The following is a 26,121-nucleotide window of genomic DNA, read 5'->3' on the forward strand; positions in this document are numbered from 1 at the left end:
GAGGCGGGGAATCAGAGGCAGGGAATCAGAAGCGGGGAATCAGAGGTTGGGGATCAGAGGCGGGGAATCAGAGGCGGAGAATCAGAGGCGGGCAATCAGATGCAGGGAATCAGAGGCAGGGAATCAGCGGCAGGGAATCAGAGGCAGGGAATCTGAGGCAGGGAATCTGAGGTGGGGAATCAGAGGCGGGGAAACAGGTGGGTAAACAGAGGCGGGTAAACATAGGCGGGGAATCAGAGGCGCGAAATCGAAGGTGGGGAATCAGAGGCAGGGAATCAGAGGCGGGGAATCAGAGGCGGGGAATCAGATGCGGGGAATCAGAGGTGGGGAATCAGAGGCGGGGAATCAGAGGCGGAGAATCAGAGGCGGGGAATCTGATGCAGGAAATCAGAGGCAGGGAATCAGAGGCAGGGAATCAGAGGCAGGGAATCTGAGGCAGGGAATCAGAGGTGGGGAATCAGAGGCGGGGAATCAGAGGCAGGGAATCAGATGAAGGGAATCTGATGCAGGGAATCTGAGGCAGGGAATCTGAGGCAGGGAATCTGTGTCAGGGAATCTGATGCGGGTTATCAGAAGGGGGAAATGAGATGTGGGAAACGAGATGCAGAGAAAGAGACACGGAAATAGAGGCAGGGAAAGACAGGCAGAGAATCAGAGGCGGGGAATCAGAGGTGGGGAATCAGAGGCTGGGAATCAGAGGCGGGGAATCAGAGGGGGGAATCAGAGGTGGGGAATCAGAGGCAGGGAATCAGAGGCAGGGAATCAGAGGCGGGAAATCAGAGGCGGCGAATCTGAGGCGTGGAATCAGAGGTGGGGAAAGAGATGTGGGGAAACGTAGGCCAGGAAAGTTGCGCGGAAAGGGAGGCGGTGTATCAGAGGCGGGGATTCAGAGGCGGGGAATCAGAGGTGGGGAATCAGAGGCGTGGAATCAGAGGTGGGGAAAGAGATGTGGGGAAACAGGCGGGTAAACAGAAGCGGGTAAACATAGCTGCATAAATAGAGGCAGCGAAAGAGATGGGCGAAACATAGTGGTTGGAACTTGTGTGTTGAAAATTAGGTACACAGAACAGATCAAACAGAGTTGTTGAAATTGAGGGAGGGAAAGAGAGGCACAGAAAGAGTGGAGGGGAAAGAGTGCAGTGAAAATAGAGGCGTAGAGACAGAGGTGGGGAATCAGAGGCGGGGATTCAGAGGCGGGGAATCAGAGGCAGGGAATCAGATGAAGGGAATCTGATGCAGGGAATCTGAAACAGGGAATCTGAGGCAGGGAATCGGAGGCAGGGAATCTGAGGCAGGGAATCAGTAAAAAGTTATCAGAGGCAGGGTATCAGAGGCGGAGAATCAGAGGTGGGGATTCAGAAGTGGGGAATCAGAGGTGGGGAATCAGAGGCGTGGAATCAGAGGCGGGGAATCAGAGGTGGGGAATCAGAAGTGGGGAATCAGAGGTGGGGAATCAGAGGCGGGGAATCAGAGGCGTGGAATCAGAGGCGGGCAATCAGAAGTGGGGAATCAGAGGCGGGGAATCAGAGGCGGGGAATCAGAGGCGGTGAATCAGAGGTGGGGAATCAGAGGCGGGGAATCAGAGGCGGGGAATCAGAAGTGGGGAATCAGACGTGGGGAATCAGAGGCGGGGAATCAGAGGCGGGAAATCAGAGGCAGGAAATCAGACACGGGGATTCAGAGGCTGGGAATCAGACGGGGGGAATCAAAGGCGGGGAATCAGAGCTGGGTAATCTGAGGCAGGGAATCAGAGTTGGGGATTCAGAGGCGGGGAATCAGATATGGGGAAACAGAGGCGGGGAATCAGAGGCGGGCAAACAGAGGCGGGGAATTAGATATGGGGAATCAGAGGTAGGGAATCAGAGGTGGTGAATCAGTGATGGGGAATCACAGGCGGGGAATCAGAGGCAGGGAATAGAACGCGGGGAATCAGAGGCAGGGAATCAGAGCTGGGGAATCAGAGGCGGGGAATCATAGTTGGGAATCAGAGGCGGGAATCAGATATGGGGAAACAGAGGCGGGGAATCAGAGGCGGGGAAAGAGAGGCGGGGAATCAGATATGGGGAATCGGATGCAGGGAATCAGAGGCGGGGAATCAGAGCTGGGGAATCAGAGGCGGGGAATCAGAGTTGGGGCATCAGAGGTGGGGAATTAGATATAGGGAAACAGAGGCGGGGAATCAGAGGCGGGGAAACAGAGGCGGGGAATCAGATATGGAGAATCAGAGGTGGGGAATCAGAGGCGGGGAATCAGAGGCAGGGAATCGGACGCCGGGAATCAGAGGCGGGGAATCAGAGCTGGGGAATCAGAGGCGGGGTATTAGAGTTGGGGAATCAGAGGCGGGGAATCAGAGCTGGGGAATCAGAGGCGGGGAATCAGAGTTGGGGCATCAGAGGTGGGGAATTAGATATCGGGAAACAGAGGTGGGGAATCAGAGGCGGGGAAACAGAGGCGGGGAATCAGATATGGGGAATCAGAGGTGGGGAATCAGAGGCAGGGAATCAGATGTGCGGAATCAGAGATGGGGAATCAGAGGCAGGGAATCAGAATCAGAAGCGGGGAATCAGAGGCCGGGAATCAGAGGCCGGGAATCAGATGCTGGGAATAAGAGGCCGGGAATCAGAGGTGGGGAATCAGAGTCCGGGAATCAGAGATGGGGATTCAGAGGCGGGGAATGAGATATGGAGAATCAGAGGCGGGGAATCAGAGGCCGGGAAACAGAGGTGGGGAATCAGATATGGGGAATCAGAGGTGGCGAATCAAAGGCGGTGAATCAGAGATGGGGAATCAGAGGCGGGGAATCAGAAGCAGGGAATCAGATGCGGGGAATCAGAGGCGGGGAATCAGAGCTGGCGAATCAGAGGCGGGGAATCAGAGGTGGGCAATCAGAGGCGGGGAATCAGATATGGGGAATCAGAGGCGGGGAATCAGAGGCGGGGAAACAGAGGCGGGGAATCAAATATAGGGAATCAGAGGTGGGGAATCAGAGGTTGTGAATCAGAGATGGGGAATCAAAGCGGGGAATCAGAGGCAGGGAATCAGACACGGGGAATCAGAGGCGGGGATTCAGAGCTGGGGAATCAGAGGCGGGGAATCAGAGTTGGGGAATCAGAGGGAGGGAATCAGATATGGGGAATCAGAGGGGGGGAATCAGAGGCGGAGAAACAGAGTCGGGGAATCAGATATGGGGAATCAGAGGTGGGGAATCAGGGGCAGGGAATCAGTGGCAGGGAATCAGAGGCGGGGAATCTGAGGCGGGGAATCAGAGGCAGGGAATCAGACACGGGGAATCAGAGGCGGGGAATAAGAGATGGGGAATCAGAGGCGGGGAATCAGAGGCAGGGAATCGGACGCCGGGAATCAGAGTCGGGGAATCAGAGCTGGGGAATCAGAGGCGGGGAATCAGAGTTGGGGAATCAGAGGCGGGGAATCAGATATGGGGAAATAGAGGCGGGGAATCAGATATGGGGAATCAGAGGTGTGGAATCAGAGGTTGTGAATCAGAGGAAGGGAATCAGAGTCGGGGAAACAGAAGCGGGGAATCAGATATGTGGAATCAGAGGTGGCGAATCAAAGGCGGTGAAACAGAGATGGGGAATCAGGGCAGGGAATCAGAGGCAGGGAATCAAACACGGGGAATCAGAGCTGGGGATTCAGAGATGGGGAATCAGAGTTGGGAATCAGAGGCGGGGAATCAGAGGCGGGGAAACAGAGGCGGGGAATCAGATATGGGGAATCAGAGGTGGGGAATCAGAGGTTGGGAATCAGAGGCAGGGAATCAGAGGCGGGGAATCAGAGGCGGGGAATCAGAGGAAGGGAATCAGATGTGCGGAATCGGAGATGGGGAATCAGAGGCAGGGAATCAGAGGCGGGGAATCAGAGGCGGGGAATCAGAGGCCGGGAATCAGATATGGGGAAACTGAGGCGGGGAATCCGAGGCGGGGAAACAGAGGCGGGGAATCAGATATGGGGAATCAGAGGTGGGGAATCAGAGGTTGGGAATCAGAGGCAGGGAATCAGAGGCTTGGAATCAGATGCAGGGAATCAGATGCGGGGAATCAGAGGCGGGGAATCAGAGCTGGGGAATCAGAGGTGGGGAATCAGATTTGGGGAATCAGAGGTGGGGACTTAGATATTGGGAAACAGAGGCGGGGAATCAGAGGCGGGGAAACAGAGGCGGGGAATCAGATATGGGGAATCAGAGGTGGGGAATCAGAGGCAGGGAATCAGATGTGCGGAATCAGAGATGGGGAATCAGAGGCAGGGAAACAGAATCAGAAGCAGGGAATCAGAGGCCGGGAATCAGAGGCCGGAATCAGATGCTGGGAATCAGAGGCCTGGAATCAGAGGCGGGGATTCAGAGGCAGGGAATCAGATGCGGGGAATCAGAGGCGGGGAATCAGAGCTGGGGAATCAGAGGCGGGGTATTAGAGTTGGGGAATCAGAGGCAGGGAATTAGATGTGGTGAATCAGAGATGGGGAATCAGAGGCAGGGAATCAGAATCAGAAGCGGGGTATCAGAGGCCGGGAATCAGAGGAAGGTAATCAGAGGCAGGGGATCAAACACGGGGAATCAGAGGCTGGGAATCAGAGCTGGGGAATCACAGGCGGGGAATCAGAGATGGGGAATCAGAGGTGGGGAATCAGAGTCGGGGAATCAGAACTGGGGAATCAGAGGCGGGGAATCAGAGTTGGGGAATCAGAGGCGGGGAATCAGATATGGGGAAATAGAGGCGGGGAATCAGATATGGGGAATCAGAGGTGTGGAATCAGAGGTTGTGAATCAGAGGAAGGGAATCAGAGTCGGGGAAACAGAAGCGGGGAATCAGATATGTGGAATCAGAGGTGGCGAATCAAAGGCGGTGAAACAGAGATGGGGAATCAGGGCAGGGAATCAGAGGCAGGGAATCAAACACGGGGAATCAGAGCTGGGGATTCAGAGATGGGGAATCAGAGTTGGGAATCAGAGGCGGGGAATCAGAGGCGGGGAAACAGAGGCGGGGAATCAGATATGGGGAATCAGAGGTGGGGAATCAGAGGTTGGGAATCAGAGGCAGGGAATCAGAGGCGGGGAATCAGAGGCGGGGAATCAGAGGAAGGGAATCAGATGTGCGGAATCGGAGATGGGGAATCAGAGGCAGGGAATCAGAGGCGGGGAATCAGAGGCGGGGAATCAGAGGCCGGGAATCAGATATGGGGAAACTGAGGCGGGGAATCCGAGGCGGGGAAACAGAGGCGGGGAATCAGATATGGGGAATCAGAGGTGGGGAATCAGAGGTTGGGAATCAGAGGCAGGGAATCAGAGGCTTGGAATCAGATGCAGGGAATCAGATGCGGGGAATCAGAGGCGGGGAATCAGAGCTGGGGAATCAGAGGTGGGGAATCAGATTTGGGGAATCAGAGGTGGGGACTTAGATATTGGGAAACAGAGGCGGGGAATCAGAGGCGGGGAAACAGAGGCGGGGAATCAGATATGGGGAATCAGAGGTGGGGAATCAGAGGCAGGGAATCAGATGTGCGGAATCAGAGATGGGGAATCAGAGGCAGGGAAACAGAATCAGAAGCAGGGAATCAGAGGCCGGGAATCAGAGGCCGGAATCAGATGCTGGGAATCAGAGGCCTGGAATCAGAGGCGGGGATTCAGAGGCAGGGAATCAGATGCGGGGAATCAGAGGCGGGGAATCAGAGCTGGGGAATCAGAGGCGGGGTATTAGAGTTGGGGAATCAGAGGCAGGGAATTAGATGTGGTGAATCAGAGATGGGGAATCAGAGGCAGGGAATCAGAATCAGAAGCGGGGTATCAGAGGCCGGGAATCAGAGGAAGGTAATCAGAGGCAGGGGATCAAACACGGGGAATCAGAGGCTGGGAATCAGAGCTGGGGAATCACAGGCGGGGAATCAGAGATGGGGAATCAGAGGTGGGGAATCAGAGGCAGGGAATCAGATGCGGGGAATCAGAGGCGGGGAATCAGAGCTGGCGAATCAGAGGCGGGGAATCAGAGGTGGGCAATCAGAGGATGGGAATCAGATATGGGGAATCAGAGGTGGGGAATTAGAGCTGGGGAATCACAGGCGGGGAATCAGAGTTGGGGAATCAGAGGCGGGGAATCAGATATGGGGAAACAGAGTCGGGGAATCAGAGGCGGTGAAACAGAGGCAGGGAATCAGATATGGGGAATCAGAGGTGGGGAATCAGAGGTTCGGAATCAGAGGCCTGGAATCAGAGGCGGGGAATCAGAGGCAGGGAATCAGATGCGGGGAATCAGAGGAGGGGAATCAGAGCTGGGGAATCAGAGGCGGGGTATTAGAGTTGGGGAATCAGAGGCGGGGAATCAGACGCGGGGAATCAGAGGGGGGGTATCATAGCTGGCGAATCAGAGGCGGGGAATCAGAGGTGGGCAATCAGAGGCCGGGAATCAGAGGTGGTGAATCAGAGATGGGGAATCAGAGGCGGGGAATCAGTGGCAGGGAATCAGATATGGGGAATCAGAGGCGTGGAATCAGAGGCAGGGAATCAGACACGGGGAATCAGACACGGGGTATCAGAGGTGGGGAATCAGAGATGGGGAATCAGAGGCGGTGAATCAGAGATGGGGAATCAGAGGCGGGGAATCAGAGGCAGGAAATCAGACACGGGGATTCAGAGGCTGGGAATTAGACGGGGGGAATCAAAGGTGGGGAATCAGAGCTGGGGAATCAGAGGCAGGGGATCAGAGGCGGGGAATCAGATATGGGGAATCAGAGGCTGGGATTCAGAAGCGGGGAATCAGAGGCAGGGAATCAGACACGGGGAATCAGAGGTGGGGATTCAGAGATGGGGAATCAGAGGCGGGGAATCAGAGGCAGGGAATCAGACGCGGGGAATCTGAGGCGGGGAATCAGAGCTGGGGAATCAGAGGTGGGGAATCAGAGTTGGGGAATCAGAGGCAGGGAATCGGATGTGCGGAATCAGAGATGGGGAATCAGATGTGGGGAATCAGAGGAATCAGAGATGGGGAATCAGAGGCGGGGAATCAGAGGCAGGAAATCAGACACGGGGATTCAGAGGCTGGGAATCAGACGGGGGGAATCAAAGGCGGGGAATAAGAGCTGGGGAATCAGAGGCAGGGAATCAGAGTTTGGGATTCAGAGACGGGGAATCAGATATGGGGAAAGAGAGGCGGGGAATCAGAGGCGGGCAAACAGAGGCGGGGAATTAGATATGGGGAATCAGAGGTGGGGAATCAGAGGTGGTGAATCAGTGATGGGGAATCACAGGCGGGGAATCAGAGGCAGGGAATAGAACGCAGGGAATCAGACGCAGGGAATCAGAGCTGGGGAATCAGAGGCGGGGAATTATAGTTGGGAATCAGAGGCGGGGAATCAGATATGGGGAAACAGAGGCGGGGAATCAGAGGCGGGGAAACAGAGGCGGGGAATCAGATATGGGGAATCGGATGCGGGGAATCAGAGGCGGGGAATCAGAGCTGGGGAATCAGAGGCGGGGAATCAGAGTTGTGGCATCAGAGGTGGGGAATTAGATATCGGGAAACAGAGGTGGGGAATCAGAGGCGGGGAAACAGAGGCGGGGAATCAGATATGGGGAATCAGAGGTGGGGAATCAGAGGCAGGGAATCAGATGTGCGGAATCAGAGATGGGGAATCAGAGGCAGGGAATCAGAATCAGAAGCGGGGAATCAGAGGCCGGGAATCAGAGGCCGGGAATCAGATGCTGGGAATAAGAGGCCGGGAATCAGAGGTGGGGAATCAGAGTCCGGGAATCAGAGATGGGGATTCAGAGGCGGGGAATGAGATATGGAGAATCAGAGGCGGTGAATCAGAGGCCGGGAAACAGAGGTGGGGAATCAGATATGGGGAATCAGAGGTGGCGAATCAAAGGCGGTGAATCAGAGATGGGGAATCAGAGGCGGGGAATCAGAGGCAGGGAATCAGATGCGGGGAATCAGAGGCGGGGAATCAGAGCTGGCGAATCAGAGGCGGGGAATCAGAGGTGGGCAATCAGAGGCGGGGAATCAGATATGGGGAATCAGAGGCGGGGAATCAGAGGCGGGGAAACAGAGGCGGGGAATCAAATATAGGGAATCAGAGGTGGGGAATCAGAGGTTGTGAATCAGAGATGGGGAATCAAGGCGGGGAATCAGAGGCAGGGAATCAGACACGGGGAATCAGAGGCGGGGATTCAGAGCTGGGGAATCAGAGGCGGGGAATCAGAGTTGGGGAATCAGAGGCAGGGAATCAGATATGGGGAATCAGAGGGGGGGAATCAGAGGCGGAGAAACAGAGGTGGGGAATCAGATATGGGGAATCAGAGGTGGGGAATCAGGGGCAGGGAATCAGTGGCAGGGAATCAGAGGCGGGGAATCAGAGGCGGGGAATCAGAGGCAGGGAATCAGACACGGGGAATCAGGCGGGGAATCAGAGATGGGGAATCGGATGCGGGGAATCAGAGGCGGGGAATCAGAGCTGGGGAATCAGAGGCGGGGAATCAGAGTTGTGGCATCAGAGGTGGGGAATTAGATATCGGGAAACAGAGGTGGGGAATCAGAGGCGGGGAAACAGAGGCGGGGAATCAGATATGGGGAATCAGAGGTGGGGAATCAGAGGCAGGGAATCAGATGTGCGGAATCAGAGGCGGGGAATCAGAGGCAGGGAATCGGACGCCGGGAATCAGAGTCGGGGAATCAGAGCTGGGGAATCAGAGGCGGGGAATCAGAGTTGGGGAATCAGAGGCGGGGAATCAGATATGGGGAAATAGAGGCGGGGAATCAGATATGGGGAATCAGAGGTGTGGAATCAGAGGTTGTGAATCAGAGGAAGGGAATCAGAGTCGGGGAAACAGACGTGGGGAATCAGATATGTGGAATCAGAGGTGGCGAATCAAAGGCGGTGAAACAGAGATGGGGATTCAGAGGCGGGGAATGAGATATGGAGAATCAGAGGCGGCGAATCAGAAGCCGGGAAACAGAGGTGGGGAATCAGATATGGGGAATCAGAGGTGGCGAATCAAAGGCGGTGAATCAGAGATGGGGAATCAGAGGCGGGGAATCAGAGGTTGGGAATCAGAGGCAGGGAATCAGAGGCGGAGAATCAGAGGCGGGGAATCAGAGGAAGGGAATCAGATGTGCGGAATCGGAGATGGGGAATCAGAGGCAGGGAATCAGAGGCGGGGAATCAGAGGCGGGGAATCAGAGGCCGGGAATCAGATATGGGGAAACTGAGGCGGGGAATCCGAGGCGGGGAAACAGAGGTGGGGAATCAGATATGGGGAATCAGAGGTGGGGAATCAGAGGTTGGGAATCAGAGGCAGGGAATCAGAGGCTTGGAATCAGATGCAGGGAATCAGATGCGGGGAATCAGAGGCGGGGAATCAGAGCTGGCGAATCAGAGGCGGGGAATCAGAGGTGGGCAATCAGAGGCGGGGAATCAGATATGGGGAATCAGAGGCGGGGAATCAGAGGCGGGGAAACAGAGGCGGGGAATCAAATATAGGGAATCAGAGGTGGGGAATCAGAGGTTGTGAATCAGAGATGGGGAATCAAGGCGGGGAATCAGAGGCAGGGAATCAGACACGGGGAATCAGAGGCGGGGATTCAGAGCTGGGGAATCAGAGGCGGGGAATCAGAGTTGGGGAATCAGAGGCAGGGAATCAGATATGGGGAATCAGAAGGGGGGAATCAGAGGCGGAGAAACAGAGGCGGGGAATCAGATATGGGGAATCAGAGGTGGGGAATCAGGGGCAGGGAATCAGTGGCAGGGAATCAGAGGCGGGGAATCAGAGGCGGGGAATCAGAGGCAGGGAATCAGACACGGGGAATCAGAGGCGGCGAATCAGAGATGGGGAATCAGAGGCGGGGAATCAGAGGCAGGGAATCGGACGCCGGGAATCAGAGTCGGGGAATCAGAGCTGGGGAATCAGAGGCGGGGAATCAGAGTTGGGGAATCAGAGGCGGGGAATCAGATATGGGGAAATAGAGGCGGGGAATCAGATATGGGGAATCAGAGGTGTGGAATCAGAGGTTGTGAATCAGAGGAAGGGAATCAGAGTCGGGGAAACAGAAGCGGGGAATCAGATATGTGGAATCAGAGGTGGCGAATCAAAGGCGGTGAAACAGAGATGGGGAATCAGGGCAGGGAATCAGAGGCAGGGAATCAAACACGGGGAATCAGAGCTGGGAAATCAGAGACGGGGAATCAGAGTTGGGAATCAGAGGCGGGGAATCAGAGGCGGGGAAACAGAGGCGGGGAATCAGATATGGGGAATCAGAGGTGGGGAATCAGAGGTTGGGAATCAGAGGCAGGGAATCAGAGGCGGGGAATCAGAGGCGGGGAATCAGAGGAAGGGAATCAGATGTGCGGAATCGGAGATGGGGAATCAGAGGCAGGGAATCAGAGGCGGGGAATCAGAGGCGGGGAATCAGAGGCCGGGAATCAGATATGGGGAAACTGAGGCGGGGAATCCGAGGCGGGGAAACAGAGGCGGGGAATCAGATATGGGGAATCAGAGGTGGGGAATCAGAGGTTCGGAATCAGAGGCAGGGAATCAGAGGCTTGGAATCAGATGCAGGGAATCAGATGCGGGGAATCAGAGGCGGGGAATCAGAGCTGGGGAATCAGAGGTGGGGAATCAGATTTGGGGAATCAGAGGTGGGGACTTAGATATTGGGAAACAGAGGCGGGGAATCAGAGGCGGGGAAACAGAGGCGGGGAATCAGATATGGGGAATCAGAGGTGGGGAATCAGAGGCAGGGAATCAGATGTGCGGAATCAGAGATGGGGAATCAGAGGCAGGGAAACAGAATCAGAAGCAGGGAATCAGAGGCCGGGAATCAGAGGCCGGAATCAGATGCTGGGAATCAGAGGCCTGGAATCAGAGGCGGGGATTCAGAGGCAGGGAATCAGATGCGTGGAATCAGAGGCGGGGAATCAGAGCTGGGGAATCAGAGGCGGGGTATTAGAGTTGGGGAATCAGAGGCGGGGAATCAGAGTTGGGGAATCAGAGGCAGGGAATTGGATGTGCGGAATCAGAGATGGGGAATCAGAGGTGGGGAATCAGAGGCGGTGAATCAGAGATGGGGAATCAGAGGCAGGGAATCAGAGGCGGGGAATCAGAGGCAGGGAATCAGACGCGGGGAATCTGAGGCGGGGAATCAGAGCTGGGGAATCAGAGGTGGGGAATCAGAGTTGGGGAATCAGAGGCAGGGAATTGGATGTGCGGAATCAGAGATGGGGAATCAGAGGTGGGGAATCAGAGGCGGTGAATCAGAGATGGGGAATCAGAGGCGGGGAATCAGAGGCAGGAAATCAGACACGGGGATTCAGAGGCTGGGAATCAGACGGGGGGAATCAAAGGCGGGGAATCAGAGCTGGGTAATCTGAGGCAGGGAATCAGAGTTGGGGATTCAGAGGCGGGGAATCAGATATGGGGAAACAGAGGCGGGGAATCAGAGGCGGGCAAACAGAGGCGGGGAATTAGATATGGGGAATCAGAGGTAGGGAATCAGAGGTGGTGAATCAGTGATGGGGAATCACAGGCGGGGAATCAGAGGCAGGGAATAGAACGCGGGGAATCAGAGACAGGGAATCAGAGCTGGGGAATCAGAGGCGGGGAATCATAGTTGGGAATCAGAGGCGGGAATCAGATATGGGGAAACAGAGGCGGGGAATCATAGGCGGGGAAACAGAGGCGGGGAATCAGATATGGGGAATCGGATGCAGGGAATCAGAGGCGGGGAATCAGAGCTGGGGAATCAGAGGCGGGGAATCAGAGTTGGGGCATCAGAGGTGGGGAATTAGATATAGGGAAACAGAGGCGGGGAATCAGAGGCGGGGAAACAGAGGCGGGGAATCAGATATGGAGAATCAGAGGTGGGGAATCAGAGGCGGGGAATCAGAGGCAGGGAATCGGACGCCGGGAATCAGAGGCGGGGAATCAGAGCTGGGGAATCAGAGGCGGGGTATTAGAGTTGGGGAATCAGAGGCGGGGAATCAGAGCTGGGGAATCAGAGGCGGGGAATCAGAGTTGGGGCATCAGAGGTGGGGAATTAGATATCGGGAAACAGAGGTGGGGAATCAGAGGCGGGGAAACAGAGGCGGGGAATCAGATATGGGGAATCAGAGGTGGGGAATCAGAGGCAGGGAATCAGATGTGCGGAATCAGAGATGGGGAATCAGAGGCAGGGAATCAGAATCAGAAGCGGGGAATCAGAGGCCGGGAATCAGAGGCCGGGAATCAGATGCTGGGAATAAGAGGCCGGGAATCAGAGGTGGGGAATCAGAGTCCGGGAATCAGAGATGGGGATTCAGAGGCGGGGAATGAGATATGGAGAATCAGAGGCGGGGAATCAGAGGCCGGGAAACAGAGGTGGGGAATCAGATATGGGGAATCAGAGGTGGCGAATCAAAGGCGGTGAATCAGAGATGGGGAATCAGAGGCGGGGAATCAGAAGCAGGGATTCAGATGCGGGGAATCAGAGGCGAGGAATCAGAGCTGGCGAATCAGAGGCGGGGAATCAGAGGTGGGCAATCAGAGGCGGGGAATCAGATATGGGGAATCAGAGGCGGGGAATCAGAGGCGGGGAAACAGAGGCGGGGAATCAAATATAGGGAATCAGAGGTGGGGAATCAGAGGTTGTGAATCAGAGATGGGGAATCAAAGCGGGGAATCAGAGGCAGGGAATCAGACACGGGGAATCAGAGGCGGGGATTCAGAGCTGGGGAATCAGAGGCGGGGAATCAGAGTTGGGGAATCAGAGGGAGGGAATCAGATATGGGGAATCAGAGGGGGGGAATCAGAGGCGGAGAAACAGAGGCGGGGAATCAGATATGGGGAATCAGAGGTGGGGAATCAGGGGCAGGGAATCAGTGGCAGGGAATCAGAGGCGGGGAATCTGAGGCGGGGAATCAGAGGCAGGGAATCAGACACGGGGAATCAGAGGAGGGGAATAAGAGATGGGGAATCAGAGGCGGGGAATCAGAGGCAGGGAATCGGACGCCGGGAATCAGAGTCGGGGAATCAGAGCTGGGGAATCAGAGGCGGGGAATCAGAGTTGGGGAATCAGAGGCGGGGAATCAGATATGGGGAAATAGAGGCGGGGAATCAGATATGGGGAATCAGAGGTGTGGAATCAGAGGTTGTGAATCAGAGGAAGGGAATCAGAGTCGGGGAAACAGAAGCGGGGAATCAGATATGTGGAATCAGAGGTGGCGAATCAAAGGCGGTGAAACAGAGATGGGGAATCAGGGCAGGGAATCAGAGGCAGGGAATCAAACACGGGGAATCAGAGCTGGGGATTCAGAGATGGGGAATCAGAGTTGGGAATAAGAGGCGGGGAATCAGAGGCGGGGAAACAGAGGCGGGGAATCAGATATGGGGAATCAGAGGTGGGGAATCAGAGGTTGGGAATCAGAGGCAGGGAATCAGAGGCGGGGAATCAGAGGCGGGGAATCAGAGGAAGGGAATCAGATGTGCGGAATCGGAGATGGGGAATCAGAGGCAGGGAATCAGAGGCGGGGAATCAGAGGCGGGGAATCAGAGGCCGGGAATCAGATATGGGGAAACTGAGGCGGGGAATCCGAGGCGGGGAAACAGAGGCGGGGAATCAGATATGGGGAATCAGAGGTGGGGAATCAGAGGTTGGGAATCAGAGGCAGGGAATCAGAGGCTTGGAATCAGATGCAGGGAATCAGATGCGGGGAATCAGAGGCGGGGAATCAGAGCTGGGGAATCAGAGGTGGGGAATCAGATTTGGGGAATCAGAGGTGGGGACTTAGATATTGGGAAACAGAGGCGGGGAATCAGAGGCGGGGAAACAGAGGCGGGGAATCAGATATGGGGAATCAGAGGTGGGGAATCAGAGGCAGGGAATCAGATGTGCGGAATCAGAGATGGGGAATCAGAGGCAGGGAATCAGAATCAGAAGCGGGGAATCAGAGGCCGGGAATCAGAGGCCGGGAATCAGATGCTGGGAATAAGAGGCCGGGAATCAGAGGTGGGGAATCAGAGTCCGGGAATCAGAGATGGGGATTCAGAGGCGGGGAATGAGATATGGAGAATCAGAGGCGGGGAATCAGAGGCCGGGAAACAGAGGTGGGGAATCAGATATGGGGAATCAGAGGTGGCGAATCAAAGGCGGTGAATCAGAGATGGGGAATCAGAGGCGGGGAATCAGAAGCAGGGAATCAGATGCGGGGAATCAGAGGCGGGGAATCAGAGCTGGCGAATCAGAGGCGGGGAATCAGAGGTGGGCAATCAGAGGCGGGGAATCAGATATGGGGAATCAGAGGCGGGGAATCAGAGGCGGGGAAACAGAGGCGGGGAATCAAATATAGGGAATCAGAGGTGGGGAATCAGAGGTTGTGAATCAGAGATGGGGAATCAAAGCGGGGAATCAGAGGCAGGGAATCAGACACGGGGAATCAGAGGCGGGGATTCAGAGCTGGGGAATCAGAGGCGGGGAATCAGAGTTGGGGAATCAGAGGGAGGGAATCAGATATGGGGAATCAGAGGGGGGGAATCAGAGGCGGAGAAACAGAGGCGGGGAATCAGATATGGGGAATCAGAGGTGGGGAATCAGGGGCAGGGAATCAGTGGCAGGGAATCAGAGGCGGGGAATCTGAGGCGGGGAATCAGAGGCAGGGAATCAGACACGGGGAATCAGAGGCGGGGAATAAGAGATGGGGAATCAGAGGCGGGGAATCAGAGGCAGGGAATCGGACGCCGGGAATCAGAGTCGGGGAATCAGAGCTGGGGAATCAGAGGCGGGGAATCAGAGTTGGGGAATCAGAGGCGGGGAATCAGATATGGGGAAATAGAGGCGGGGAATCAGATATGGGGAATCAGAGGTGTGGAATCAGAGGTTGTGAATCAGAGGAAGGGAATCAGAGTCGGGGAAACAGAAGCGGGGAATCAGATATGTGGAATCAGAGGTGGGGAATCAGAGGCGGTGAATCAGAGATGGGGAATCAGAGGCAGGGAATCAGAGGCGGGGAATCAGAGGCAGGGAATCAGACGCGGGGAATCTGAGGCGGGGAATCAGAGCTGGGGAATCAGAGGTGGGGAATCAGAGTTGGGGAATCAGAGGCAGGGAATTGGATGTGCGGAATCAGAGATGGGGAATCAGAGGTGGGGAATCAGAGGCGGTGAATCAGAGATGGGGAATCAGAGGCGGGGAATCAGAGGCAGGAAATCAGACACGGGGATTCAGAGGCTGGGAATCAGACGGGGGGAATCAAAGGCGGGGAATCAGAGCTGGGTAATCTGAGGCAGGGTATCAGAGTTGGGGATTCAGAGGCGGGGAATCAGATATGGGGAAACAGAGGCGGGGAATCAGAGGCGGGCAAACAGAGGCGGGGAATTAGATATGGGGAATCAGAGGTAGGGAATCAGAGGTGGTGAATCAGTGATGGGGAATCACAGGCGGGGAATCAGAGGCAGGGAATAGAACGCGGGGAATCAGAGGCAGGGAATCAGAGCTGGGGAATCAGAGGCGGGGAATCATAGTTGGGAATCAGAGGCGGGAATCAGATATGGGGAAACAGAGGCGGGGAATCAGAGGCGGGGAAACAGAGGCGGGGAATCAGATATGGGGAATCGGATGCAGGGAATCAGAGGCGGGGAATCAGAGCTGGGGAATCAGAGGCGGGGAATCAGAGTTGGGGCATCAGAGGTGGGGAATTAGATATAGGGAAACAGAGGCGGGGAATCAGAGGCGGGGAAACAGAGGCGGGGAATCAGATATGGAGAATCAGAGGTGGGGAATCAGAGGCGGGGAATCGGAGGCAGGGAATCGGACGCCGGGAATCAGAGGCGGGGAATCAGAGCTGGGGAATCAGAGGCGGGGAATCAGAGTTGGGGAATCAGAGGCGGGGAATCAGATATGGGGAAATAGAGGCGGGGAATCAGATATGGGGAATCAGAGGTGTGGAATCAGAGGTTGGGAATCAGAGGCAGGGAATCAGAGGCGGGGAAACAGAGGCGGGGAATCAGATATGGGGAATCAGAGGTGGCGAATCAAAGGCGGTGAAACAGAGATGGGGAATCAGGGCAGGGAATCAGAGGCAGGGAATCAGAGCTGGGGAAACAGAGGCGGGGAATCAGATATGGGAAATCAGAGGTGGGGAATCAGGGGTGGGGAATCAGTGGCAGGGAATCAGAGCTTGGGAATCAGAGGTGGGGAATCAGAGCTGGGGAAACAGAGGCGGGGAATCAGATATGGGGAATCAGAGGTGGGGAATCAGGGGCGGGGAATCAGTGGCAGGGAATCAGAGGCCGGGAATAAAAGGCGGGGAATCAGAGCTGGGGAATCAGAGGCGGGGAATCAGAGTTGTGGAATCAGAGGAGGGGAATCAGATATGGGGAAACAGAGGCCAGGAATCAGAGGCAGGCTAACAGAGGCGGGGAATCAGATATGGGGAATCAGAGGTGGGGAATTAGAGGTTGCGAATCAGAGGCGGGGAAACAGAGGCGGGGAATCAAATATAGGGAATCAGAGGTGGGGAATCAGAGGTTGTGAATCAGAGATGGGGAATTAAGGCGGGGAATCAGAGGCAGGGAATCAGACGCGGGGAATCAGAGGCGGGGATTCAGAGCTGGGGAATCAGAGGCGGTGAATCAGAGTTGGGGAATCAGAGGCAGTGAATCAGATATGGGGAATCAGAGGCGGGGAATCAGAGGCGGGGAAACAGAGGCGGGGAATCAGATATGGGGAATCAGAATTGGGGAATCAGGGGCAGGGAATCAGTGGCAGGGAATAAGAGGCGGGGAATCAGAGGCGGGGAATCAGAGGCAGGGAATCAGACACGGGGAATCGGAGGCGGGGAATCAGAGATGGGGAATCAGAGGTGGGGAATCAGAGGCAGGGAATCAGAGTTGGGGAATCAGAGGCGGGGAATCAGATATGGGGAAATAGAGGCGGGGAATCAGATATGGGGAATCAGAGGTGTGGAATCAGAGGTTTGGAATCAGAGGCAGGGAATCAGAGTCGGGGAAACAGAGGCGGGGAATCAGATATGGGGAATCAGAGGTGGCGAATCAAAGGCGGTGAAACAGAGATGGGGAATCAGGGCAGGGAATCAGAGGCAGGGAATCAAACACGGGGAATCAGAGCTGGGCAATCAGAGGCGGGGAATCAGAGTTGGGAATCAGAGGCGGGGAATCAGAGGCGGGGAAACAGAGGCGGGGAATAAGATATGGGGAATCAGAGGTGGGGAATCCGAGGTTGGGAATCAGAGGCAGGGAATCAGAGGCGGGGAATCAGAGGCGGGGAATCAGGGGCAGGGAATCAGTGGCAGGGAATCAGAGGCGGGGAATCAGAGGCGGGGAATCAGAGGCAGGGAATCAGACACGGGGAATCAGAGGCGGGGAATCAGAGATGGGGAATCAGAGGCGGGGAATCAGAGGCGGGGAATCAGAGTTGGGGCATCAGAGGTGGGGAATTAGATATCGGGAAACAGAGGTGGGGAATCAGAGGCGGGGAAACAGAGGCGGGGAATCAGATATGGGGAATCAGAGGTGGGGAATCAGAGGCAGGGAATCAGATGTGCGGAATCAGAGATGGGGAATCAGAGGCAGGGAATCAGAATCAGAAGCGGGGAATCAGAGGCCGGGAATCAGAGGCCGGGGATCAGATGCTGGGAATAAGAGGCCGGGAATCAGAGGTGGGGAATCAGAGTCCGGGAATCAGAGATGGGGATTCAGAGGCGGGGAATGAGATATGGAGAATCAGAGGCGGGGAATCAGAGGCCGGGAAACAGAGGTGGGGAATCAGATATGGGGAATCAGAGGTGGCGAATCAAAGGCGGTGAATCAGAGATGGGGAATCAGAGGCGGGGAATCAGAAGCAGGGAATCAGATGCGGGGAATCAGAGGCGGGGAATCAGAGCTGGCGAATCAGAGGCGGGGAATCAGAGGTGGGCAATCAGAGGCGGGGAATCAGATATGGGGAATCAGAGGCGGGGAATCAGAGGCGGGGAAACAGAGGCGGGGAATCAAATATAGGGAATCAGAGGTGGGGAATCAGAGGCGGGGAATCAGAGGCGGAGAATCAGAGGCGGGGAATCTGATGCAGGAAATCAGAGGCAGGGAATCAGAGGCAGGGAATCAGAGGCAGGGAATCTGAGGCAGGGAATCAGAGGTGGGGAATCAGAGGCGGGGAATCAGAGGCAGGGAATCAGATGAAGGGAATCTGATGCAGGGAATCTGAGGCAGGGAATCTGAGGCAGGGAATCTGTGTCAGGGAATCTGATGCGGGTTATCAGAAGGGGGAAATGAGATGTGGGAAACGAGATGCAGAGAAAGAGACACGGAAATAGAGGCAGGGAAAGACAGGCAGAGAATCAGAGGCGGGGAATCAGAGGTGGGGAATCAGAGGCTGGGAATCAGAGGCGGGGAATCAGAGGGGGGAATCAGAGGTGGGGAATCAGAGGCAGGGAATCAGAGGCAGGGAATCAGAGGCGGGAAATCAGAGGCGGCGAATCTGAGGCGTGGAATCAGAGGTGGGGAAAGAGATGTGGGGAAACGTAGGCCAGGAAAGTTGCGCGGAAAGGGAGGCGGTGTATCAGAGGCGGGGATTCAGAGGCGGGGAATCAGAGGTGGGGAATCAGAGGCGTGGAATCAGAGGTGGGGAAAGAGATGTGGGGAAACAGGCGGGTAAACATAGCTGCATAAATAGAGGCAGCGAAAGAGATGGGCGAAACATAGTGGTTGGAACTTGTGTGTTGAAAATTAGGTACACAGAACAGATCAAACAGAGTTGTTGAAATTGAGGGAGGGAAAGAGAGGCACAGAAAGAGTGGAGGGGAAAGAGTGCAGTGAAAATAGAGGCGTAGAGACAGAGGTGGGGAATCAGAGGCGGGGATTCAGAGGCGGGGAATCAGAGGCAGGGAATCAGATGAAGGGAATCTGATGCAGGGAATCTGAGGCAGGGAATCTGAGGCAGGGAATCGGAGGCAGGGAATCTGAGGCAGGGAATCAGTAAAAAGTTATCAGAGGCAGGGTATCAGAGGCGGAGAATCAGAGGTGGGGATTCAGAAGTGGGGAATCAGAGGTGGGGAATCAGAGGCGTGGAATCAGAGGCGGGGAATCAGAGGTGGGGAATCAGAAGTGGGGAATCAGAGGTTGGGAATCAGAGGCGGGGAATCAGAGGCGTGGAATCAGAGGCGGGCAATCAGAAGTGGGGAATCAGAGGCGGGGAATCAGAGGCGGGGAATCAGAGGCGGTGAATCAGAGGTGGGGAATCAGAGGCGGGGAATCAGAGGCGGGGAATCAGAAGTGGGGAATCAGACGTGGGGAATCAGAGGCGGGGAATCAGAGGCGGGGAATCAGAGGCGGGCAATCAGATGCAGGGAATCAGAGGCAGGGAATCAGACGCAGGGAATCAAATGAAGGGAATCTGATGCAGGGAATCTGAGGCAGGGAATCTGAGGCAGGGAATCTGTGGTGGGGATTCAGAGGAGGGAAAACAGGCGGGTAAACAGAGGCGGGTAAACATAGGCGGGGAATCAGAGGCGTGGAATCAGAGGCGGGAAATCAGAGGCGGGGAAAGATATGTGGGGAAAAGAAGGCCAGGAAAGTTGAGCGGAAAGGGAGGCACTGAATCTGAGGCAGGTAATCGGAGGCGGGCAATCAGATGCAGGGAATCAGAGGCAGGGAATCAGAGGCAGGGAATCTGAGGCAGGGAATCTGAGGCAGGGAATCTGAGGTGGGCAATCAGAATCAGCGAATCAGAGGCGGGGCAATCAGAGGTGGGGAATCAGAGGCGGGGAATCAGAGGCGCGGAATCAGAGGCGGTGAATCAGAGGCGGGGAATCAGACGCGGGGAATCAGAGGCGGGGAATCAGAAGTGGGGAATCAGAGGTGGGGAATCAGAGGCGGGGAATCAGAGGCAGGTAATCGGAGGCGGGCAATCAGATGCAGGGAATCAGAGGCAGGGAATCAGAGGCAGGGAATCTGAGGCAGGGAATCTGAGGCAGGGAATCTGAGGTGGGCAATCAGAGGCGGGAAAACAGGCGGGTAAACATAGGCGGGGAATCATAGGCGGGGAATCAGAGGCGGGGAATCAGAGGCGGGGAATCAGAGGCGGGGAATCAGAGTCGGGGAATCAGAGGCGGGGAATCTGAGGCGGGGAATCAGATGCAGGGAATCAGAGGCGGGGAATCAGAGGCGGGGTATCAGAGGCGGGGAATCAGAGGCGCTGAATCAGAGGCGGGGAATCAGAGGCGTGGAATCAGAGACGGGGAATCAGAGGCGGGGAATCAGAAGTGGGGAATCAGAGGTGGGAAATCAGACGCGGGGAATCAGAGGCGGGGAATCAGAGGCAGGGTATCAGAGGCGGGCAATCATATGCAGGGAATCAGAGGCAGGGAATCAGAGGCAGGGAATCAGAGGCGGGGAATCAGAGGCGGGGAATCAGAGTCGGGGAATCAGAGGCGGGGAATCTGAGGCGGGGAATCAGATGCAGGGAATCAGAGTCGGGGAATCAGAGGCGGGGAATCTGAGGCGGGGAATCAGATGCAGGGAATCAGAGGCGGGGAATCAGAGGCGGGGTATCAGAGGCGGGGAATCAGAGGCGCTGAATCAGAGGCGGGGAATCAGAGGCGTGGAATCAGAGACGGGGAATCAGAGGCGGGGAATCAGAAGTGGGGAATCAGAGGTGGGAAATCAGACGCGGGGAATCAGAGGCGGGGAATCAGAGGCGGGGAATCAGAGGCAGGGTATCAGAGGCGGGCAATCATATGCAGGGAATCAGAGGCAGGGAATCAGAGGCAGGGAATCAGAGGCAGGGAATCAGAGGCAGGGAACCAGACGCAGGGAATCAAATGAAGGGAATCTGATGCAGGGAATCTGAGGCAGGGAATCTGAGGCAGGGAATCAGAGGCGGGCAATCAGATGCAGGGAATCAGAGGCAGGGAATCAGAGGCAGGGAACCAGACGCAGGGAATCAAATGAAGGGAATCTGATGCAGGGAATCTGAGGCAGGGAATCTGAGGCAGGGAATCTGTGGTGGGGAATCAGAGGCGGGAAAACATGCGGTTAAACAGAGGCGGGTAAACATAGGCGGGGATTCAGAGGCGTGGAATCAGAGGCGGGAAATCAGAGGCGGGGAAAGATATGTGGGGAAAAGTAGGCCAGGAAAGTTGAGCGGAAAGGGAGGCATTGAATCAGAGGTGGGGAATCAGAGGCGGGGAATCAGAGGCGGTGAATCAGAGGCGGGGAAATCAGAGGCAGGGAATCAGAAGCGGGGAATCAGAGGTTGGGGATCAGAGGCGGGGAATCAGAGGCGGAGAATCAGAGGCGGGCAATCAGATGCAGGGAATCAGAGGCAGGGAATCAGCGGCAGGGAATCAGAGGCAGGGAATCTGAGGCAGGGAATCTGAGGTGGGGAATCAGAGGCGGGGAAACAGGTGGGTAAACAGAGGCGGGTAAACATAGGCGGGGAATCAGAGGCGCGAAATCGAAGGTGGGGAATCAGAGGCAGGGAATCAGAGGCGGGGAATCAGAGGCGGGGAATCAGATGCGGGGAATCAGAGGTGGGGAATCAGAGGCGGGGAATCAGAGGCGGAGAATCAGAGGCGGGGAATCTGATGCAGGAAATCAGAGGCAGGGAATCAGAGGCAGGGAATCAGAGGCAGGGAATCTGAGGCAGGGAATCAGAGGTGGGGAATCAGAGGCGGGGAATCAGAGGCAGGGAATCAGATGAAGGGAATCTGATGCAGGGAATCTGAGGCAGGGAATCTGAGGCAGGGAATCTGTGTCAGGGAATCTGATGCGGCTTATCAGAAGGGGGAAATGAGATGTGGGAAACGAGATGCAGAGAAAGAGACACGGAAATAGAGGCAGGGAAAGACAGGCAGAGAATCAGAGGCGGGGAATCAGAGGTGGGGAATCAGAGGCTGGGAATCAGAGGCGGGGAATCAGAGGGGGGAATCAGAGGTGGGGAATCAGAGGCAGGGAATCAGAGGCAGGGAATCAGAGGCGGGAAATCAGAGGCGGCGAATCTGAGGCGTGGAATCAGAGGTGGGGAAAGAGATGTGGGGAAACGTAGGCCAGGAAAGTTGCGCGGAAAGGGAGGCGGTGTATCAGAGGCGGGGATTCAGAGGCGGGGAATCAGAGGTGGGGAATCAGAGGCGTGGAATCAGAGGTGGGGAAAGAGATGTGGGGAAACAGGCGGGTAAACAGAAGCGGGTAAACATAGCTGCATAAATAGAGGCAGCGAAAGAGATGCGCGAAACATAGTGGTTGGAACTTGTGTGTTGAAAATTAGGTACACAGAACAGATCAAACAGAGTTGTTGAAATTGAGGGAGGGAAAGAGAGGCACAGAAAGAGTGGAGGGGAAAGAGTGCAGTGAAAATAGAGGCGTAGAGACAGAGGTGGGGAATCAGAGGCGGGGATTCAGAGGCGGGGAATCAGAGGCAGGGAATCAGATGAAGGGAATCTGATGCAGGGAATCTGAAACAGGGAATCTGAGGCAGGGAATCGGAGGCAGGGAATCTGAGGCAGGGAATCAGTAAAAAGTTATCAGAGGCAGGGTATCAGAGGCGGAGAATCAGAGGTGGGGATTCAGAAGTGGGGAATCAGAGGTGGGGAATCAGAGGCGTGGAATCAGAGGCGGGGAATCAGAGGTGGGGAATCAGAAGTGGGGAATCAGAGGTGGGGAATCAGAGGCGGGGAATCAGAGGCGTGGAATCAGAGGCGGGCAATCAGAAGTGGGGAATCAGAGGCGGGGAATCAGAGGCGGGGAATCAGAGGCGGTGAATCAGAGGTGGGGAATCAGAGGCGGGGAATCAGAGGCGGGGAATCAGAAGTGGGGAATCAGACGTGGGGAATCAGAGGCGGGGAATCAGAGGCGGGAAATCAGAGCAGGAAATCAGACACGGGGATTCAGAGGCTGGGAATCAGACGGGGGGAATCAAAGGCGGGGAATCAGAGCTGGGTAATCTGAGGCAGGGAATCAGAGTTGGGGATTCAGAGGCGGGGAATCAGATATGGGGAAACAGAGGCGGGGAATCAGAGGCGGGCAAACAGAGGCGGGGAATTAGATATGGGGAATCAGAGGTAGGGAATCAGAGGTGGTGAATCAGTGATGGGGAATCACAGGCGGGGAATCAGAGGCAGGGAATAGAACGCGGGGAATCAGAGGCAGGGAATCAGAGCTGGGGAATCAGAGGCGGGGAATCATAGTTGGGAATCAGAGGCGGGAATCAGATATGGGGAAACAGAGGCGGGGAATCAGAGGCGGGGAAAGAGAGGCGGGGAATCAGATATGGGGAATCGGATGCAGGGAATCAGAGGCGGGGAATCAGAGCTGGGGAATCAGAGGCGGGGAATCAGAGTTGGGGCATCAGAGGTGGGGAATTAGATATAGGGAAACAGAGGCGGGGAATCAGAGGCGGGGAAACAGAGGCGGGGAATCAGATATGGAGAATCAGAGGTGGGGAATCAGAGGCGGGGAATCAGAGGCAGGGAATCGGACGCCGGGAATCAGAGGCGGGGAATCAGAGCTGGGGAATCAGAGGCGGGGTATTAGAGTTGGGGAATCAGAGGCGGGGAATCAGAGCTGGGGAATCAGAGGCGGGGAATCAGAGTTGGGGCATCAGAGGTGGGGAATTAGATATCGGGAAACAGAGGTGGGGAATCAGAGGCGGGGAAACAGAGGCGGGGAATCAGATATGGGGAATCAGAGGTGGGGAATCAGAGGCAGGGAATCAGATGTGCGGAATCAGAGATGGGGAATCAGAGGCAGGGAATCAGAATCAGAAGCGGGGAATCAGAGGCCGGGAATCAGAGGCCGGGAATCAGATGCTGGGAATAAGAGGCCGGGAATCAGAGGTGGGGAATCAGAGTCCGGGAATCAGAGATGGGGATTCAGAGGCGGGGAATGAGATATGGAGAATCAGAGGCGGGGAATCAGAGGCCGGGAAACAGAGGTGGGGAATCAGATATGGGGAATCAGAGGTGGCGAATCAAAGGCGGTGAATCAGAGATGGGGAATCAGAGGCGGGGAATCAGAAGCAGGGAATCAGATGCGGGGAATCAGAGGCGGGGAATCAGAGCTGGCGAATCAGAGGCGGGGAATCAGAGGTGGGCAATCAGAGGCGGGGAATCAGATATGGGGAATCAGAGGCGGGGAATCAGAGGCGGGGAAACAGAGGCGGGGAATCAAATATAGGGAATCAGAGGTGGGGAATCAGAGGTTGTGAATCAGAGATGGGGAATCAAAGCGGGGAATCAGAGGCAGGGAATCAGACACGGGGAATCAGAGGCGGGGATTCAGAGCTGGGGAATCAAAGGCGGGGAATCAGAGTTGGGGAATCAGAGGGAGGGAATCAGATATGGGGAATCAGAGGGGGGGAATCAGAGGCGGAGAAACAGAGGCGGGGAATCAGATATGGGGAATCAGAGGTGGGGAATCAGGGGCAGGGAATCAGTGGCAGGGAATCAGAGGCGGGGAATCTGAGGCGGGGAATCAGAGGCAGGGAATCAGACACGGGGAATCAGAGGCGGGGAATAAGAGATGGGGAATCAGAGGCGGGGAATCAGAGGCAGGGAATCGGACGCCGGGAATCAGAGTCGGGGAATCAGAGCTGGGGAATCAGAGGCGGGGAATCAGAGTTGGGGAATCAGAGGCGGGGAATCAGATATGGGGAAATAGAGGCGGGGAATCAGATATGGGGAATCAGAGGTGTGGAATCAGAGGTTGTGAATCAGAGGAAGGGAATCAGAGTCGGGGAAACAGAAGCGGGGAATCAGATATGTGGAATCAGAGGTGGCGAATCAAAGGCGGTGAAACAGAGATGGGGAATCAGGGCAGGGAATCAGAGGCAGGGAATCAAACACGGGGAATCAGAGCTGGGGATTCAGAGATGGGGAATCAGAGTTGGGAATCAGAGGCGGGGAATCAGAGGCGGGGAAACAGAGGCGGGGAATCAGATATGGGGAATCAGAGGTGGGGAATCAGAGGTTGGGAATCAGAGGCAGGGAATCAGAGGCGGGGAATCAGAGGCGGGGAATCAGAGGAAGGGAATCAGATGTGCGGAATCGGAGATGGGGAATCAGAGGCAGGGAATCAGAGGCGGGGAATCAGAGGCGGGGAATCAGAGGCCGGGAATCAGATATGGGGAAACTGAGGCGGGGAATCCGAGGCGGGGAAACAGAGGCGGGGAATCAGATATGGGGAATCAGAGGTGGGGAATCAGAGGTTGGGAATCAGAGGCAGGGAATCAGAGGCTTGGAATCAGATGCAGGGAATCAGATGCGGGGAATCAGAGGCGGGGAATCAGAGCTGGGGAATCAGAGGTGGGGAATCAGATTTGGGGAATCAGAGGTGGGGACTTAGATATTTTGAAACAGAGGCGGGGAATCAGAGGCGGGGAAACAGAGGCGGGGAATCAGATATGGGGAATCAGAGGTGGGGAATCAGAGGCAGGGAATCAGATGTGCGGAATCAGAGATGGGGAATCAGAGGCAGGGAAACAGAATCAGAAGCAGGGAATCAGAGGCCGGGAATCAGAGGCCGGAATCAGATGCTGGGAATCAGAGGCCTGGAATCAGAGGCGGGGATTCAGAGGCAGGGAATCAGATGCGGGGAATCAGAGGCGGGGAATCAGAGCTGGGGAATCAGAGGCGGGGTATTAGAGTTGGGGAATCAGAGGCAGGGAATTAGATGTGGTGAATCAGAGATGGGGAATCAGAGGCAGGGAATCAGAATCAGAAGCGGGGTATCAGAGGCCGGGAATCAGAGGAAGGTAATCAGAGGCAGGGGATCAAACACGGGGAATCAGAGGCTGGGAATCAGAGCTGGGGAATCACAGGCGGGGAATCAGAGATGGGGAATCAGAGGTGGGGAATCAGAGGCAGGGAATCAGATGCGGGGAATCAGAGGCGGGGAATCAGAGCTGGCGAATCAGAGGCGGGGAATCAGAGGTGGGCAATCAGAGGATGGGAATCAGATATGGGGAATCAGAGGTGGGGAATTAGAGCTGGGGAATCACAGGCGGGGAATCAGAGTTGGGGAATCAGAGGCGGGGAATCAGATATGGGGAAACAGAGTCGGGGAATCAGAGGCGGTGAAACAGAGGCAGGGAATCAGATATGGGGAATCAGAGGTGGGGAATCAGAGGTTCG

The sequence above is a fragment of the Narcine bancroftii genome, chromosome 6 (assembly GCF_036971445.1).
Source record: "Narcine bancroftii isolate sNarBan1 chromosome 6, sNarBan1.hap1, whole genome shotgun sequence".
In the NCBI taxonomy this organism is placed as follows: domain Eukaryota; kingdom Metazoa; phylum Chordata; class Chondrichthyes; order Torpediniformes; family Narcinidae; genus Narcine; species Narcine bancroftii.